This window comes from Canis aureus, chromosome 2 (genome assembly GCF_053574225.1).
Source record: "Canis aureus isolate CA01 chromosome 2, VMU_Caureus_v.1.0, whole genome shotgun sequence".
NCBI classification, from domain to species: Eukaryota; Metazoa; Chordata; class Mammalia; order Carnivora; family Canidae; genus Canis; species Canis aureus.
In genome coordinates, this window is record NC_135612.1 from 64,016,428 (window position 1) to 64,033,318 (window position 16,891).

Here is a 16,891-nt window from a genome sequence, read left to right on the forward strand (position 1 = left end):
TATGTGGTAAAACACGACAGATTTTTTAGTATCAAATTGCAGACAAGACAAGAAGTTGTCAGGGGCCCAGGAACCTCAAGTAGGGCCAGTGGAGGAAACCAAGAGATGCTGCCGGCTGCTGACACACAGGGAGGAGCCACAAACTGTATATTTCTAGGGTTTGGTATCTGACTTCTAATTTGAAGTTGTTTTCTGCTCTATGCTCCAAATATCTTCTGCTACTCCCCAAAATGTCAGTAAAAATCTGCTCCACACAATTGTCTTGTGTTAGGGGCACTCTGAGGAGTAAATGCAGACTGGAATTCTGTAAGTCAGAGGGTTCAGGTGGTATGGGCAATAATGACACAGGCATTGGGGTGAACTGACTCAGAAGCAGACAGGAAGGAAGGAAGAAGAAATCTGCAGGGCTGCTTCATCTGTAGGAGGAAGGTGGCCATTGAAGGAGTAAGAAGAACCTGATTTTGACTTTACCTTGTCTGTGAATTCCATCTTTCAAACATCCATACGCTTGATGAAATGCTTTCTTGATTGTCATCCAAATCATTGATACAGAGCAGCGACAGACCTGAAGAGGCTGCTGTTTCTTGGGGTTGCAGTATCAGAAGCCACCTTTGGAGACCTACAGCCATGTGCCAATTGGAATCCTTGGGTCTCCTAGTTACAAACTATCCACTCTGTGTCTTCACCAGGCCACACTTCTCCAGAAGGACATTTTGATATATCTTTTCCGATGTATCTGGAAACCAGAAAGTCCAGGTCTGATGAGTTTTCTATACTTTCTCAATTAGGAACCACATTTGAAATAGGAATAGATCGATCAGATATGACTGATTTATCATAAACACGCTACATCCCTTTGGCTGTTTTTGATGTTCTGAATGGTCGCAAACCTGATATCTAATAGACTTCTCCTCTGTCAGGGCTGGACGTGACTGCAGTGATGGATCATCTAATCCCACAGCCTCATTTTGTAGAAGGCCCTGAACTTCTACTTGGCTAAGGTCATATGGCTGGTAAAATGTAGGGAATTGAATTGAATTTGTAATAAACATATCCTCCCCCAGTTTTCTTCTACATGCTTTTTGGGGGTAGAAGATGTGAATGTACTCTGTAGCTGAACTGCGGTCTTTTTATGTTAGCTTCTGAAATGTGCATGTACTGTTATTCCAAACAGAAACTAAACTCTTCTAAGGACAGATACTTCTATTATTTGTACCAGAGGCCAGGGGTGCTGCTGACCATCCCATAATGCACAGAACTGTGCTCTGCAGCAAAGAATTATCCAGCCTCAAACTCCTGTAAGAACAGGTCTATTATCATTTGTATTGTGTTCCCTCTTTGTATCCTGTATTAAAGAACTTTGCAGAAAACATTCAGTTCTATGTACCTATATTCAACTGAAGTTATTTAAGATTTTGCTTCCAAGCAATTGTAATTCTTCAGTTCTACAATGATGAACTAGGTCATTTCAGATTGATGTTTGGACTGAGAACTAGAAAAGCAAACAAATACCTATAAGAAGGTCCTGGAGAAGTTCATAGGGAGGGAGAACCTGTGGGTCCAAGCTCTGTGATAGGAGGGCCAGGAGAGGTGAGCTCCCTGTTGAGAACAGCTTTCTCCCTCATCCTGAAGGAACAACAAAGCGGCAGAGAAGTGAGTGGGCTTTGGCAGTCTCAGGGACTGGGGGCTTTTGGTGGAGATCCTAAAGGGCTACGTTCTAGGAAATGGTTCTCAATGGGGGTAACTTTTCTTCTTCAGGGGACACCAGATGTCTGGAAACATTGCTGGTTGTCACAACTGTGAGAATACTACTAGCTTCTAGTGAGTAGACTGCATGGTCAGCTCCCACAACAAAGAATGATCTGGTCTAAAATGTCAATAATGCTGAGGTTGGGAAGTCCCAGTAAGAAACCCTTACTAGGAGTGGAGAAGAACTGGAAAAAACCATCCTTCATAAAGACTGAAGGCCAGCTGAATCTCTGAAATCTCTGGTTGGATTTTTAGCCTAGGTTCCTGACAGAAGCCAACATGAATCTTCCCTGGAGGAGGATAATACTACCAAGAGTCTCAAATATACACCAGCAACTGAATGTAAGGTGGGGAGGAAGGGCAAGGGACAGAAACCAAAGTCAAGGGGTCTACGTTGGGAATCCCTGGGTGGCTCAGTGGTTTAACACCTGCCTTCAGCCCAGGGCATGATCCTGGAGTCCTGGGATCAAGTCCCACATCGAGGTTCCTGCATGGAGCCTGCTTCTCCCTCTGCTTCTCCCTCTGCCTGTGTCTCTGCCTCTCTCTCTCTCTCTCTCTCTCTCTCTGTATCTCTCATGAATAAATAAATATAATCTTTAAAAAAAAAGGGGGGGTCTATGTCCTGGTATTGTCCAATGGTGAAATGTTCATTTAACTAGACTTTAATTAGTTAAGGATGTGTGTGGTAGTCTTTAGAGTAACCGCTGAAAGAATGGTGCTAGGTATAGTATAAATTATATGCATAAGATATATATTATAAATTATGTATGCAAATTATATATACTTAAAGAATATGTTATAAATTGTATATGTAAAATATATTTAATAAAGAAGGAAATTGAGTATTTAATATATCCAGAAAAGTAGCCAGAACTCAAAAAAATAGAAAAGAAATAATATGTAGAATCAAGCCCAAGTATATCAGTAATACATTAAGTGAAATCTACTATTCCCACTAGAATGCAAAGATAATCAAAGTGAGTAAAAGAAATAAAAGAACTGTGATTTTTTTTCAAGCTTCCTGACTCTGAACAGCAAACTGCCACAGAAGAATAATATTTATAATGGCTAACGTTATACTGACTGATTTCTGTTTAAACCCTTTACATGTCATCTAACCTTCAAGGTTGGTCCTATTACTTTCATCTCTTTATAGTAGAAAAAACACACTTGCTCAGTGTCACATGGTTAGTATGTGACAGAATGAAGATTTATTTTACTTCATTTTTTACAAAGATTTGTATATATTTATTTACTTTAGGAAGAGAGAGAGAGAGAGCAGGGGAAGGGCAGAGGCAGAGGGGAGAGGGAGAGGGAGAGAATCTGAAGCAGACTCCGTGCTGAATGAAAGCCTAACATGGGGCTTGATCTCAAGACCCTGAGATCATGACCTGAGCCAAAACCAAGAGTCAGATGTTTAACCAACTGAGCCACCCAGGTATCCCCAGAATGAGGATTTAAATCAGGCTCTTTGGACTTGTGTTCTTATCAACGTTGTTAAATCAATTGAGATGTTAGTTAAAGGACAATCCTTTTTTTTTTTTTTTTTTATGGCATTTCTGGGAGAGTTTCAACTGATGGTATTTTGTCCCACAAGTAACTAAATGATATTTTTCATGACATATTCCCTTATTATTTTGTTCAGATAATATAACAACTCTCACTATTTTCTTTTCTTTCTCTTTTTTTAAACACAGTTATCTTGCATTTTATTTTGCTCACAAGTCTACAGGCCACCTGCATTTCTATGGCTCTGGGAGGGGCTTAGCTGATCTTGGTTGGACTCACTTCTTGGGTCTGTAGTCACAGGAAGCTTAGTTAGGCATTGTTTGGTTTAGCATGGCATCAGGATATGTCTTGTCTGGTTCATGTAGCTTTCCAGTCGAGCAGACAAATCCAGCCTTATTCTTGTAAAGCAGGCTGGAATTTAAGAGAGTGAGTAGAAGCACCCAAGGCCTTGGGGCCCAGAATGGGCTCATCTTCATTTCTGCAGCATTTCATTGGCCAAAGTAAGTCTCAAGGCCAGCCTAGATTCAAGCATAGGGAAGCAAAGTCTACCTCCTTAGACAAAGTGCTAAAATGTCACATTGCCAGGAGCATGTTTACATGTAGGTGTGAAAAATCAAGGTCTTTAGGGCAACCAGTCTACTACATCAGCATCCTGGCAGAAGTGATTGGCTCTGTGACTACTAAATCAAAGGAACTCGGGTAACAGCAATGTGGTAATCTGGGAGGATGACAATGCTTGTTAAGTGATAGCAAAACAGTTGGCAGATTTTTTTCTTGTGGTATCTTGGTCCCTATGCTCCTTTTGGGCCCATTTTCATAGAGGACTCTTTGGTTACAGACAATAGAAATGAACTCTTCTTGCCTGAAGCAAAAAGAAAATTTACTTCAAGGACATGAGGGGATGTATGGAATTGACTAGAGGTTTGGAGAAGCAGGATCAGGAATGAAAGCATTTCTGGAGGGAGTTGGGGTGTAGAAGTGGCAAGAATAACAAAACAGTGGTATTTGGAAATTGCACTGGGATACTGCATTTCAACCATTTGCATTTCAGGGGTCACTTTATTCAAAGTTCAAATTTCAACAAGACAGCATCTAATTGGCCTAACTTGGGTCAGATTCCCTCCCCATGGTTAGGGGATTGCAGGACACTCCAAGTGACATTCCCACCAGGTATAGTCAATGGAAAAGTAATACCCAAAAGATGATATGGACACAATTATCAGAGGAAGGCAACACAGATGTTGGGCAGCCAAGAATAGCAAAGATCCACTACATCCTTTTAAAAAGAATTCCAAGTAGCTGTACTATGAGTAATTTTTCAGAAAAGACATTTAAAAATGGAAGAGTACATATATAGGGACAAAAGAACCGGGAAGAATTATAATAAGATATAAGTAATTTTCTGTGAGTTGTGGGATTTGGGTTAGTTCCTTTTTTCTTTTCTTTTTTTTCCTACAGTGTGTATTTGTTACTTTTTAAATAAAAAAAATAAACTTTATCCTTTAAGATGAATAGAATGAGGAAGGGAGTCCCTTCTGATGGTCTGAGGACATAATCACTAGCTACTCTATATTAAAATAGGAGCATATGTTTCCCCTAAAATGAAACAACCAACTTATACATTAAACTCTAAACAGAAACAAACAAACAAAAAGACCAAAAAAACCCAATGTCAAAAGAACTCCCAATTTGGAAAAGACTTTGCATGTAGGTTGGGTGTAGAAGGAAGCGATTTCCCTCCATTTTTCTGGCTGGCAGTTCTTTTGGGCTTTGGTATTTGTTTCACCAATAAGGTGTTTCAATATTCCTCCTCCGCAAAGGGGCTGTGCAGGTATGAGATGCTACTGAAGACTCTGGTCTGCCCAGACAGGTCTCTGCGAATGGGACCTGTGCGGGGAGAGGATCCTTTTTTTTCTGGGTTGGAAAAAAGAAAAAATATAGAGCCTTTGCCCTGCAGGGATGATAGAACACAGTCTTTCCTAATCAGAGGGTCACTCACCTCGGCGCTGTGTTGGGAAGAATCATCATCTAATTCCAAGCCTCAGGCTGGGTCATCAGACACACTGTCTTCTCCCGGCCCTTCTCCTAGCTTCTCCTACCAGTTTTCGTGATCCAATTTCTCTGCTCCCTCAGACCAGCTGAAAAGGAGGTTATGAGCTCTCTCCATCATTCGTCACTCTCCTAGGCCCTTCCTCCTTGGCAGTTTTCCCATTTGGGGTCTTTTTTCTCTTCCTCTCACTGTTTCTCCTCCTCTCCCCCACAACCTCTGTATCTCTGGGGGACTTCTGTCTGTGCCTCTGGGCCTTCTTCTTTCTATTTAGCTCCCAAAACCCATTCTGGGATTCTATTTTCGTCCATCCATCTATCCAACTGATCACGGTTGAAACCAGGAGTGCAATCAGTCCAAGCCGCCAGAGGCATCGGCTCTGGTTCTGCCCCATGTTGCTTTGTTTGTGGGCTATTTTCTGTTTCCCGTCATGCTCTAGGAGAACTGCCTGTCAGTGTTGGGATTGTGCTTTTTGTCCTCCTGCCAGCGGGCCCCGCTTAGGAAACTGAGATTAGAAAAGATGGGACGTTTCAGAAAAAGGAGACTGTGCTATCTCGGCATTTCCTTTTCCAATAGCAGATTTCTTATGCTTTGATAATTCCAGAGTGAGAACACAAATTGTTAAGTGGGTTGAGGGGGAGGGTTCTAGTCAGAGATAACGCTTTCTCCTTTGAGTCTCTTGGGGCTCCCTGTACCCTGCTCCTGGCTCTCATCACTTGGTGCTGATATGGTGTCTGTACACCACGGCCTTTCACCCCAGCCAGGGGGCTCCTAGAGCCCAGGGACTCTGCCTCCCAGGCTCTTGTGCCCAGTAAGTGATCAACACGTATGTGGATTCAAGATCTTTTTCTCCTCCGCGAGATTGGTCTTCAAGCCCAGCCACCCACCAAAAATGTCCTGACATCCAATGTGGTTGCAACTGATTCCACCTGAGAGGACAACCATGGGGTGGGTGATGGGGGCCGGGGAAGGAAGAGGTGTAGGCTGGAAGAAGGAGGGCAGCATAGGGCCCCAGAGGGCAGGACTGGAGTTAACGCTGCTAAAGTAGAAAGAGAAAAGGAGCCCATTAGTCCTTCCATCTCAGAGGACCGGATTGATCCTTTCAAATTTCTCCACGTTCAGGGATAATAAAAATGTTAATAGCAGCTAATAATTGATGCTAATACTACCATGCAGGAACTGTTCTAAAAGCTTTGCATTTTCTCACTCCTTTTGTCCTCAGAGCAATCCTAAAACATGCATTCTGTTCTTGCCATCCCCATTTTACAGGTGAGGCAATGGAAGCTGAGAAGTTGGGCCGTGGTCACATGGCTAGTAAACGCAGCACACGGAAATCGTGAGTCCAAGTAGGTGGCTCCAGAGCTTGGTCTTGTAATCACTGCACTCCTGGTGATTCCCAAATGTTTGTCTCTAGGACCCACTTATCTCCTGAGGGTCCTCTAAGTGCAGCCTTCCTGGGATGACTAGAGACCCGGACACTTGGTCCTGTCTCTATGCTCCCCATGGTCATGTAGAACTGTCCAAGGATGACACTGCAAAAAGGCCTGGGGAGCTGGGGCAGTGGGGGCAGGAGGGAGATGAAGGAATGGGGAGGTCCCTCACACAAGCCTGCTTTTCCTCCTCCCCTACCTCCTGTGTTTTCTCTCTCAGCTAGCAGCACTTCATTCCAACTAGTGTAGGCACCCAGGAGGCTATGAGTTTTCTTGTGCTTCCTGTGTCCTCGCTTTCTGTGTCACCATGACTTGCTCCTCTGGCCTCTTCATGCTTCTCACATCCTCCTGTAACAAGGACTACGAGTGCCACTTTTGGGTCCCTTCAGCACTCTCTGGGGCCACAGTAGCAGTAGCCTAAGGGGCATCTCCACCAACTAGGGCAGCGTCTAACCCACACGGGTTACAACACAGACTGCTGCACCCCTGCCCAGATTCCCACTTACTGGGCCTGGAGCATGGCCTGGGAACTTGCCTAATGCCACATCACATGCCTACGTCATTCACTTCACTTCATCTCATCATGTGGGCATTTTGTCATCTCACATCATCATGAGAAGACAAAAAGGGTTAGATGCAATATGGTATTTTGAAAGAGACTGCATTCATATAAATTTTATTACAATATGTTGTTATAATTATTCTATTTTATTATTAGTCATTGTTAATCTCTTATTGTTCCTTATTATAAATTAAACATTAACATAAATCAGTATGTGAAGGAAAAATCATAGTTTATACATAGGGTTTGATACTATCCATAATTTCAGGCATCCCTAGGGATCCTGGAATGCATCCTCTTCACATAAGGGGTGACTGCTGTATGTGGGAGCTATTGTTATTGTAGGGTCAGAGCTAATGTCTGCAGAGGTCCTGTTGGTGGCAGGGTCTGACTTCTCTGTAGGTTAATCCCTGAGAGTCTGTGCACGGCCTGGCTGCTGCTAGTCACTCCCACAGACAGAGATTGCTCCTTGGTCTCACTCTCCTTCCTGCCCAGACGGGGCTGGCCCCTCTTTTTCCCTGGCCTTTTGCCCTCTGGATCTAACTTCTTTAGAAGTGCATGGGATCATGTGAGACATGAAATTCCAGTATTGCAGTGGGCAGCTTCCTTCAGGGGATTCCTACTAACAATGCTATTGATCCACTAGGAATCTTGGCTGGATAGGATCTGCATCTCTAGTCTCTGCAGCTGGTGTCCCAGCCATTTTAGGGGGAAACTTACTGCCAATTGCCCAAGTGATTATTACTGTCACTGTCTGTGTGCTCTTTTGCTGCCAAACCAGTGGGAGAAGGGCTTGCGGAGCTAAGAGAAAGAACTCACCTTGTATTCAAAGAAACTGCAGTTGCAGGGTTGTTTCCCAATTTGCTCTTATGTGAAAATTCAGGTAAATATGCCACACTTTAAAATGAAACTCAAATATCCAAAAAAAAACCCTGGATGTCTTCACTGATTAAATCCTCCACCCCCACTCCAAGCCAGTGGACAACTCCTTGGGTGTCCTGGGAGGCTCCTGTTCCCTCTTTATTGGAATAGGAACTTTGGAGTACATGAACTCTGAGGACTTGTCCTTAGAAGTCCTGAATCCTGTCATTATGGGAATTTTGGCTGTTCCTAATTAACCTTGACCTTGTTCTCTCTGTAGCCTCAGGCTAAGCCTGCCTGCACAGGGAGCTTAAAAAACCCGCAAGATATATTACAGCTGGGGAAGAAGGAGAGGAGTCTGGCTCTTAGGAAAATCAATTTGGATTCAGCAAATATTTGTTGAGCTCCCTACTATATGCCATTTCCTGTGCTAAGTTCACCTACAGATACACAGATTCTTCAGTAAGGCCTGTCATACATCAAGATGGCCCTGTAAATAAGTAAATAAGTAAATAAGTAAATAAGTAAAGCAATTAGATAGACAACTGGACTCCATTTGTCCACATGACCCTCCAGAACCAGTTGCTTTCTCTGCTATATTTAAATTGAATTTGCATATTTGATTTAGTTTCTTGGGCCTTTGGTTTACTCTGATCTCACAATTTAAACATTTGCTTTTAGACTGAAGACATTTCACAAGATGGTCTCTTATTTAAATATCTTAATATGACCTAAGGAAGAGGCCCAAATAACAGAAACCAGAATCTAGCCACAGAGCCTCAGCCCAAGTCCATTGTAAAAGCTGGTTGTATGTATGACTTTCTGCAGTGCAGGGGATATCCCTGGGGATAGAGATGAGATCCTGTACTTTCTGGTGGATCGTTGCTGGGCAGAAGGTCAATGCTCAGTAACATCTGCTGAATTTGGGATCTTTCTTTTCTACCTAGAGCATCTCCTGGAGAATATAACAGTGAGAGGTCAGATGTTCCTCACCCACTTCTCAGATCTAAGGGCACCACCTTCCTCCCTCCCTCCCCGTTCTATACAGCAGCCTTGTTGCCCTTCCCACTGTGGGTTTGGAGGGAGCAGCTGCCCTTGTCTCCACCCTCTGTTTGTGTGCTAGGCATCTGTTCCATGTATCTGCCTTTTAAAACATAAACATTTAGAGTTAGAAGAAAGATCATAAGCTTGGAATTCTTGTTCACAACTTTTGGGCTCTCATGGTGGTGGACCACAGCAATTTAGAAGTGAGTTACTTAGTAGAATTTAACCTTGACAGAGGATGACTGTTTGGGCTGTTATTTAATGTTATTAAATATTGCCCCAATTTAACAGAGGAGCCTCTTTTCCCAACCTTATCCTATCATCACTCTCAATGTCCTCTGGCGAAGGTAAAGGGAAAAGTGGTTTATAGTGAACATGATGTTTTATGTTGTAGACTATGCTACATAGTAGGCACTTAACTATGTTAGTTCTCCTCTCTAGATAAAATGGCATTATCCTGAAATATGGTCTTTCTATAGTGTTTCTGAAACAAAGGTTCTAATCTTAGTTCATGAGCATGGATGGAAAAGGACTGCACCATTATTTTCATTTATTGCTAACTGATTTTTAGGATGTCTTTCAGTGATGAGTGGGAATAACATACCAGATTACTATCAAGCAACACTTGTGACATTGTCTTTAGAAATACTTTGATATTCTGTTGTAATTGTGGCAGATATCCTGAAATATCATTTATACTTATTATTCATTATACTTACTTACTATTAGTTCTTATTAGGCCCACCATTTATTTCAGGCATCAATAAAGAAGCACATATGTTACTTAATCTCAAATTTATGTTTTTAAATATTTTGTTAACTATATTTCAATATAAGGTGCTTCTTTTATAAGTTTATGCATTTTTTTATATATATTAAAGAACATTATTCTGAGAAGGGCTCCATAAGATTCACCAGACAGCCTTAATCTCAGCACAAAGATTAAGGACTTGTTTTCCAATGATATTCTCTGGTCTTTAAATAGCTTGTATGGGATCCCTGGGTGGCGCAGCAGTTTGGCGCCTGCCTTTGGCCCAGGGTGCGATCCTGGAGACCCGGGATCGAATCCCACATCGGGCTCCCGGTGCATGGAGCCTGCTTCTCCCTCTGCCTGTGTCTCTGCCTCATTCTCTCTCTCTCTCTGTGACTATCACAAATAAATAAAAATTTAAAATAAATAAATAAATAAATAGCTTGTATGTTTTTTGTTCTATCTTTTCCTCCTTAATGTTGCTTAGGATACTTAAATACCTCCTTCTCTTTCTTGATCTCCCCCAACCTCTCCCTCTTGGTGTGTGCACATTGAAGCTTCAGGGAATAGAGAAAAATGACCTAACTATACCTAACTATATCTTCTCTTAACATCTTGGTAAACTCTGAGAAATATTTATTTTTATGCACAAAATTTTATTTTTGAATGCATTTGTAATTAAATGGTTAATCTCAAATTTGTAACATACTTCATCCATTTTTTTTAAACTAGTGAAATATCCTATGTCATCTTAGCTTGAGCTTGCCTCCCCCTACCCTCGCCCTGTTAACAAGGTTAAGGATTATACCATTGCTTATTTGTTCTAAATTGTAGCTGACTTTTATTTGCTTTTTGAAAGTAGGTAAATATGCTGCCCTTGGAATGTATTTGGCTTCCTTTGGATCCATCCATTTTTGATTCATATGTATTTTTGGTTCTTGCCTATTTAACACTACTTCTAGTCATATCTTCATTGTTCTAATAGGATACACTTTGGGAGAATTATAGCAGGAAATTTAAATCCCTAACAGTTTAATGGTGGAGTCATTAGTTTTTAAAATACATTGTCTGATTCTCTCTCTCAGATAAGTAGGCTCTAGTGCTCTGATGTTGTGGGAACTTAGGTCAGTCATTGGGGGGATATAAGGCATCTCTCTTCTGAAACTGTACTGTATGGAGGTTAGGGGTAGAGGTAGAAGGCAGCATTTCAGAGAGATGACAAATCAAAGCCAGATAAACCATTGGCATGAATGGCCAATCCCCAAGAAGCTAAGCTAAGAGTGGAAAATTCATATGCTTTTGAATTCAAAGACTTTCACTTGGATCCATTTACTCACTTAGTGACCTGAGAGGGCCAAACTTTAGAAAGCTCAATTTTTCCCATCTATAAAAATAGAACAATGTTAACACCCATCTTCCTGAGCTCGTTGTGTGGATCAAATGGAATAATAAGTGCTCGCTTCGGCAGCACATATACTAAAATCAAATGGAATAATATATATAAAAGTAATGTGTTGGTGTTATTTTGTGATTATTACTGGTTGATATACAAAAAAAAATGTGGTAGATGTTTGGATGAGATACTACAAACTATTCAAATAATCCTCTTTTCCATGAAGACTTCCAAATCTTCCCCGTGGTTAGTTGTTCCTTGTCTTCTCTGTCTTCAAACTATGTTCATGTCACTGTGGTAGCACTTTCCTCTATATTGTCATTTCTTACCCATATCTTTCTCTCTCTCCACCAGACTCTGAGGATAGGCACGTGTGTCATCTATTGTTTTGACCTTAGCACCTAGCACAGTCCCTGGCACATAATAAGTCCTCAATAAGTCAATAAGTAAAGAGACAAAGTAAAGATGTAACAGTTTACAAACTGGCAGAGAAGAGAAGTTGTATACAGATGCCACTCCAGGCGAGTGGGTGACAGTTATGGAGACTGATGGCATGGGAGGGCTGAGCAAAGACAGACAGACTGCTTAATGCTATAGGGAGAGTTCAGGGAAGACTTCTTGGAGGAGGAAGATTTTGGGCTACACCTTGAATGCCATTTGCGTATCAACTGTGCTATAACAAATATATATATAGATAGAATGATTGCATATATTTTCATACAAGTCTCAAAACTCATTTAAATTCAATGTGTGTAATATTCAACATACGTGGCTTTGCCTGGTTAAATGAGTCCAAAGAGGGTATTAGAATTGCTATATGGTATTAAGAGAAAACACACAAAGGAAGTTCCTTGTTGTTTCATATATCCAATCATTGAAAACCCAACTGTACATATTAACATGGGGAAAAAAAGCCAAACCAACAAACCCAAACTCTGTTAATTAGGATAATGGCTAACCTGCTGTAACAAAGATACCCTAAATACTATGATTTAAGGAAGATTAGTTTATTGTACTCTAATGAAACATCCCTGAGGTGAGCAACTGAGGCTGGTGGGCTGCTCTGCTTCATGGAGCCATTCATGGACCCAGGTTCCTTTTTTCATGTTATTGCTGTGCATTTCTTAAGGCTTTGTCCTCATTGTGTGATCGCTCTGTGATACTGATCATAGGAAAGGAAATAGAAGCTCTTCAGGGCCAGTGGCTTGACAGTGTTGCAGAAGTTCCACAAGCCATTCATATACAATAGTTGTACACTTAGCATGTGTAACTAAGCTGTAAGGGAGCCTGGGAAATGTAAGCATAACCTACATTTCCCCATCTTTAATTCCATTCCTATGGAAGAAGGGATATGTGGATTCTCATGGATAACCATTACTGTTTGCCAAAGGAAGACTACATACAACCTGATCAGCCATTTACAAGCATATATAGGGAATTTTAGCAAACATTTAATCAGTCTTTCATTGCAGGCCTAAACAATACATAGGTACCAAACCATCCAGAATCCACAAGGTGGTAGAGGTTCTGGTGGCTTCTCTAGTCCACTTCTAGCTGGAGGATTTAGCTGGGATCTCTTAGGACCTACCCAGAACTTCTTCCTTTCCCCCTCTTTCTTTACATGAGCCTTTGGCCATCTTCATCCAATGCTCCTTTCTTAAAGCTTCTGCTTTCTCCCAGTATCTTGCCTTATATTTGTGTCATTCCCTGCTTCACATGGTCCCACTGCTGGGAAAGGGCATGGGGCAGAGCAAGGGTTTCATATGCTGCCATTAGAGAAGGGGAAAGAAAAAGAGGTCCTCACCAAGGTCTGGCTTGAGGGCCTCAAGGGCATTTAACCTCTTGTACTGTGAGAAAGCGTATTCCTGCTGGCTGATACTCTTAAAGAATCTGTGAGCCTTTATTCTCTCTGCATTACAAAGCACAGTCCTTTCTTACAGATAGTAGCAGAGAGAAGGTGATAGAAAGAGGAGAGAAATGCCCACTCTACCACAATGGAAAGAACTGATGAATGAGTGAGTGAGTAGATGAATAAATGGGATTTCTACCTTGCTTCTGATTCCCCGTTGTGCAGGGATGCAGCAGGATGCCAGTCAGATGCGATTCCCTCTCCCATGGGGGTCCAGTGTGGAGGTGAAAAGAGCCCCTGAATGAGTTCTTCCAAGTGGCCTGAATTTTACGAGGTTGCTTTGACACCTGTAACTGGGTGACCTTGGTTGGCATGTCAGGTGAGGAAAGGTTCATCTTCCAAATGAGTTTCAGGCTAAGATTTAAATGGTCTGAAAGAGTTAATCAGATGAGGAGTGAGTGAGTGAGTGAGTGGGGTGGAGGATGGGCAGGGGAGAGAAGAACATTCCAGGAACAGAGAAAAGCATCATGAGAACCCCGAGGCAAGAGCGAGTGTGGCCCCTTAATGGAACCAAGAGACATTCACTCTGGCTAGAGAGCAGGAAATGATGGGGTGAGGGCACCCCGGCTGTGTAATTCTCTCCAAGGAGTTTGAACTGCTTCTGAGGGCAAGAGGAAACGACTGGAGAATTTTAAGTAGGCAAGTGATATGAATAGATTTGCACTTTAAAAGAAATCCATCTGGAATCAGAGTGGAGAATAAATTGGTGGAGGGAAAGGGAGAAGGGCAAAGCAGAAGGCCGTTGCCATGAACTCTGAGTGAGAGGATGGCTGGGAGAGGTGGTAGAGACATTGGAGGGAGAGAGATTCAAGATTCCTTGGGTTCCAGCCAGGGGATGCATTGGAGGCTAGGGAGAGCACAGAGGACTTATTTGCCTGGGGAATCTATAGAAAGGGAATACCCTAAGACTCTGAGCTCTAACTATATGGTCCCTCTCTACCAGTGGCTGGTAAGAAGAGGTCTTCTCCTGACAACCACCAGCAATGGGTCGTTACAGATGAAGAAATCAAGGCTGCAAGGGACTACCTATTTAGCCCAACATCAAAAAGGCAGAAGTAGAAAAAAAAAAAAAAAAGGCAGAAGTGGCTGATCAGGACTCAAACCCAGACAGGCAAACTCACAAAGCCCACATTCCTTCTCTATTGCAACGGTGTCTGGGGAGAAGCCCCAGTGCTATACTGCCTCTGAGTCTGCTTGCTTTACACACCTCCTCCCTTGCACTGTGAAGATCGACTCTTGCCATGTGCTGTGCTCAAAAACTTTGTGGTTTCTTCTCTCTGAGTTACAGAGCACAGTTATCTTTTACAGCTTTAGTCTCAGGAGGCAGCAGGAAAAGAGTGATGGAAAGGTAAGAGATGTGCCCACTCCACCAAAATTGAAACCTGCACCCATCCTGGGATTTGGGAGTGGACAGGATCCAGCAAAAAAAATTAAGAATAGAGGGAATGGGGTGCCTGGGTGGCTCAAGAGTTGAGCGTCTGCCTTTGGCTCAGGGTGTGATCCTGGGGTCCTGGGATTGAGTCCCGCATCAGGCTCTCCGCAGGAAGCCAGCTTCTCCCTCTGCCTAGGTCTCTGCCTCCCTCTTGGTGTCTCTCATGAATAAATAAATAAAAATATTAAAGAAAAGAATAGAGGGAATGTAACAAAAGAGGCAAGAGTGGGAGAAACCTCATCCTGAGTCTAGAGAACCATGACCTTTCCCATTTTCTGCTCTTCCCCATGATTCAACCATATGGTGGTGTAGAAAGTGCAAGACTTTGGATCCAGACAGTCTAGGATGTAAATCCAGCTTCTATTTATTAGCGGTGTTGAAGTTTTTAGCCATTTATATTGACTTACTAAGCCTCAATTTTTTTAATTACATCCATATTAAGCATTCTGAGATAGAATAACAAAGAACATACATGGAGAATGATTGATTAAGGCATCTGGTGCATGGTCAGTACAGAGAGCACTGGGTTCCCTCATTCCTGGGTGACCATTGCATTTACCATCCAATGGGGACTCTTGTAAGGAGAAAGGGGATGCTATAATCATTTCACTGGGACAATAGGCAAACACTGGACTGTTCCAGCAAACTGGGACACATGGGGCAGCCTGTTCACACCCAACTCTGTCACCAGAAGCCATAAAGTCATTGCTACACAATTCTGCTCTGGGGTTGTTGGAAATCTTCAGTCTTTTAGGTCATTCATTCATTCATTCATTCAGCAAAATAATGCTGGGTCCAGCACTGAGTGCAAGGGAAACAGTAGCTAACAAGATCCATTGCATGGTACATCTCTTGCAGGAGCTCAGAGTTGCACGAGGAGTCAGGCAGTGGCCCCACAGTGTGATCATCACAAGCTTAGGGGTAATGGCAGGGTATCTGGAGGTGAGGCACGGATGCATGGAATTCAGTGCTGGAAGAGCCCCTTGAGACTTAGTCCATTTTACAAACAAGGATACAGAGGCCCAGAGAGATAAACTGACTTGATTAAAATCACCTACCTAATAAGGGTCCGACTAGAGCCCAGAAGGTTTTTTCTGATGTATGACACCCAAGATATTGGTGACACAATTACTCTGGGCAACCAGAGATCCTCCCTGGGCTCCACCCAGTGTCTGTCCCATCTTATCCTCCATGGGGCTCATCTCTGGACCATCTCTGCTCACCACTTCTCTTCCTTTCCGCTCTCTACATATTTAATTAGATACTATGGGAGATGCAGACATTGAATGAAAGAGGTTCTGACCCTTAGGGAGATGAATGAATGAACAGTAAATGAGAAAAAAAAAGACAGAAGAAATTGTTCATTAGAGGTAAAAGCAATGTGCACTGGTGATTTAAGATGATTAATTCTGGTGGAGGAATTAGAGAAGGCTTCTTTTGAAAGGTGGCATTGATGCTGAGCTGGACATTTATCAGAAATTTTTTAAATAGATGGAGAAATGGGAAAGGCAGACAGAGACTAGCATGATCAGGAGCATGGAGAATGGAAACACATTTCCTATTTATGTGATTGTTGATGGGGGCCCAGGATGAGAAATTTAGAGGAACAGTGATGTAAATATGTTGTAAAGAATCTTTAATTCATTTTGAAGGGGTCTTCTTAAAAATAACATTAACAAGTAATAAGAACAACAATATTAATAATAATTCGGTGACTGCCACAAGCCAGCCATGCTCACGACCATAGTTGTTTAGATGTAGACCTCATGACAAATATTTGAGTGTGATGTTGTAGCCCCATTTTGTAGATTAAGGAAATATAAGCTTACCTGTTCATCTGAGGTCACAGGGTTGGTAAATGACAGGTAGATGAGCTATTGAATCCACGCCCCTTTGGAATAGGCAGAGGCCTCAGAGAAGTGTGGAGCGAGGTGTGGGTATAGGCTTTGCCACCAAAATGTCCTGGATTTGAATCTTACTGATACCCCTTCCCAACCATGTGACCTTGGCTGTGTCAACTTACCTCTCTCAGCTTCACTTTTCCTATCTCATAGGTGGGCATAATTATAGTGTGTATTCCAGGAGTGTTATAAGCATTTAGCCACTGGTTGGCATGGCACTGACCAGTCAGGATGGATGCAACTTATAACCAGTCAGAATGGCCATTATAAGGACTGCCTCTACCCACTTCAGATCAGGCTGTT

General features: G+C 42.4%; 1 long non-coding RNA gene across 3 annotated transcripts; it reads right to left on the bottom strand.

Annotated features, from left to right (window-relative positions):
• Positions 1-36: 36 nt before the first annotated feature.
• LOC144290830 (uncharacterized) lies at positions 37-16,786 on the bottom strand. Of its 3 annotated transcripts, none has more exons than XR_013358347.1 (3): positions 16,711-16,786; positions 1,513-1,626; positions 37-736 (listed from the first exon to the last, which is right to left on the bottom strand). It is a non-coding gene; the product is annotated as an uncharacterized LOC144290830 (long non-coding RNA). The 3 variants fall into 3 exon arrangements; XR_013358346.1 differs by having other exon boundaries at positions 16,517-16,776; XR_013358349.1 differs by lacking the exon at positions 16,711-16,786 and adding an exon at positions 5,258-5,670.
• Positions 16,787-16,891: the final 105 nt, after the last annotated feature.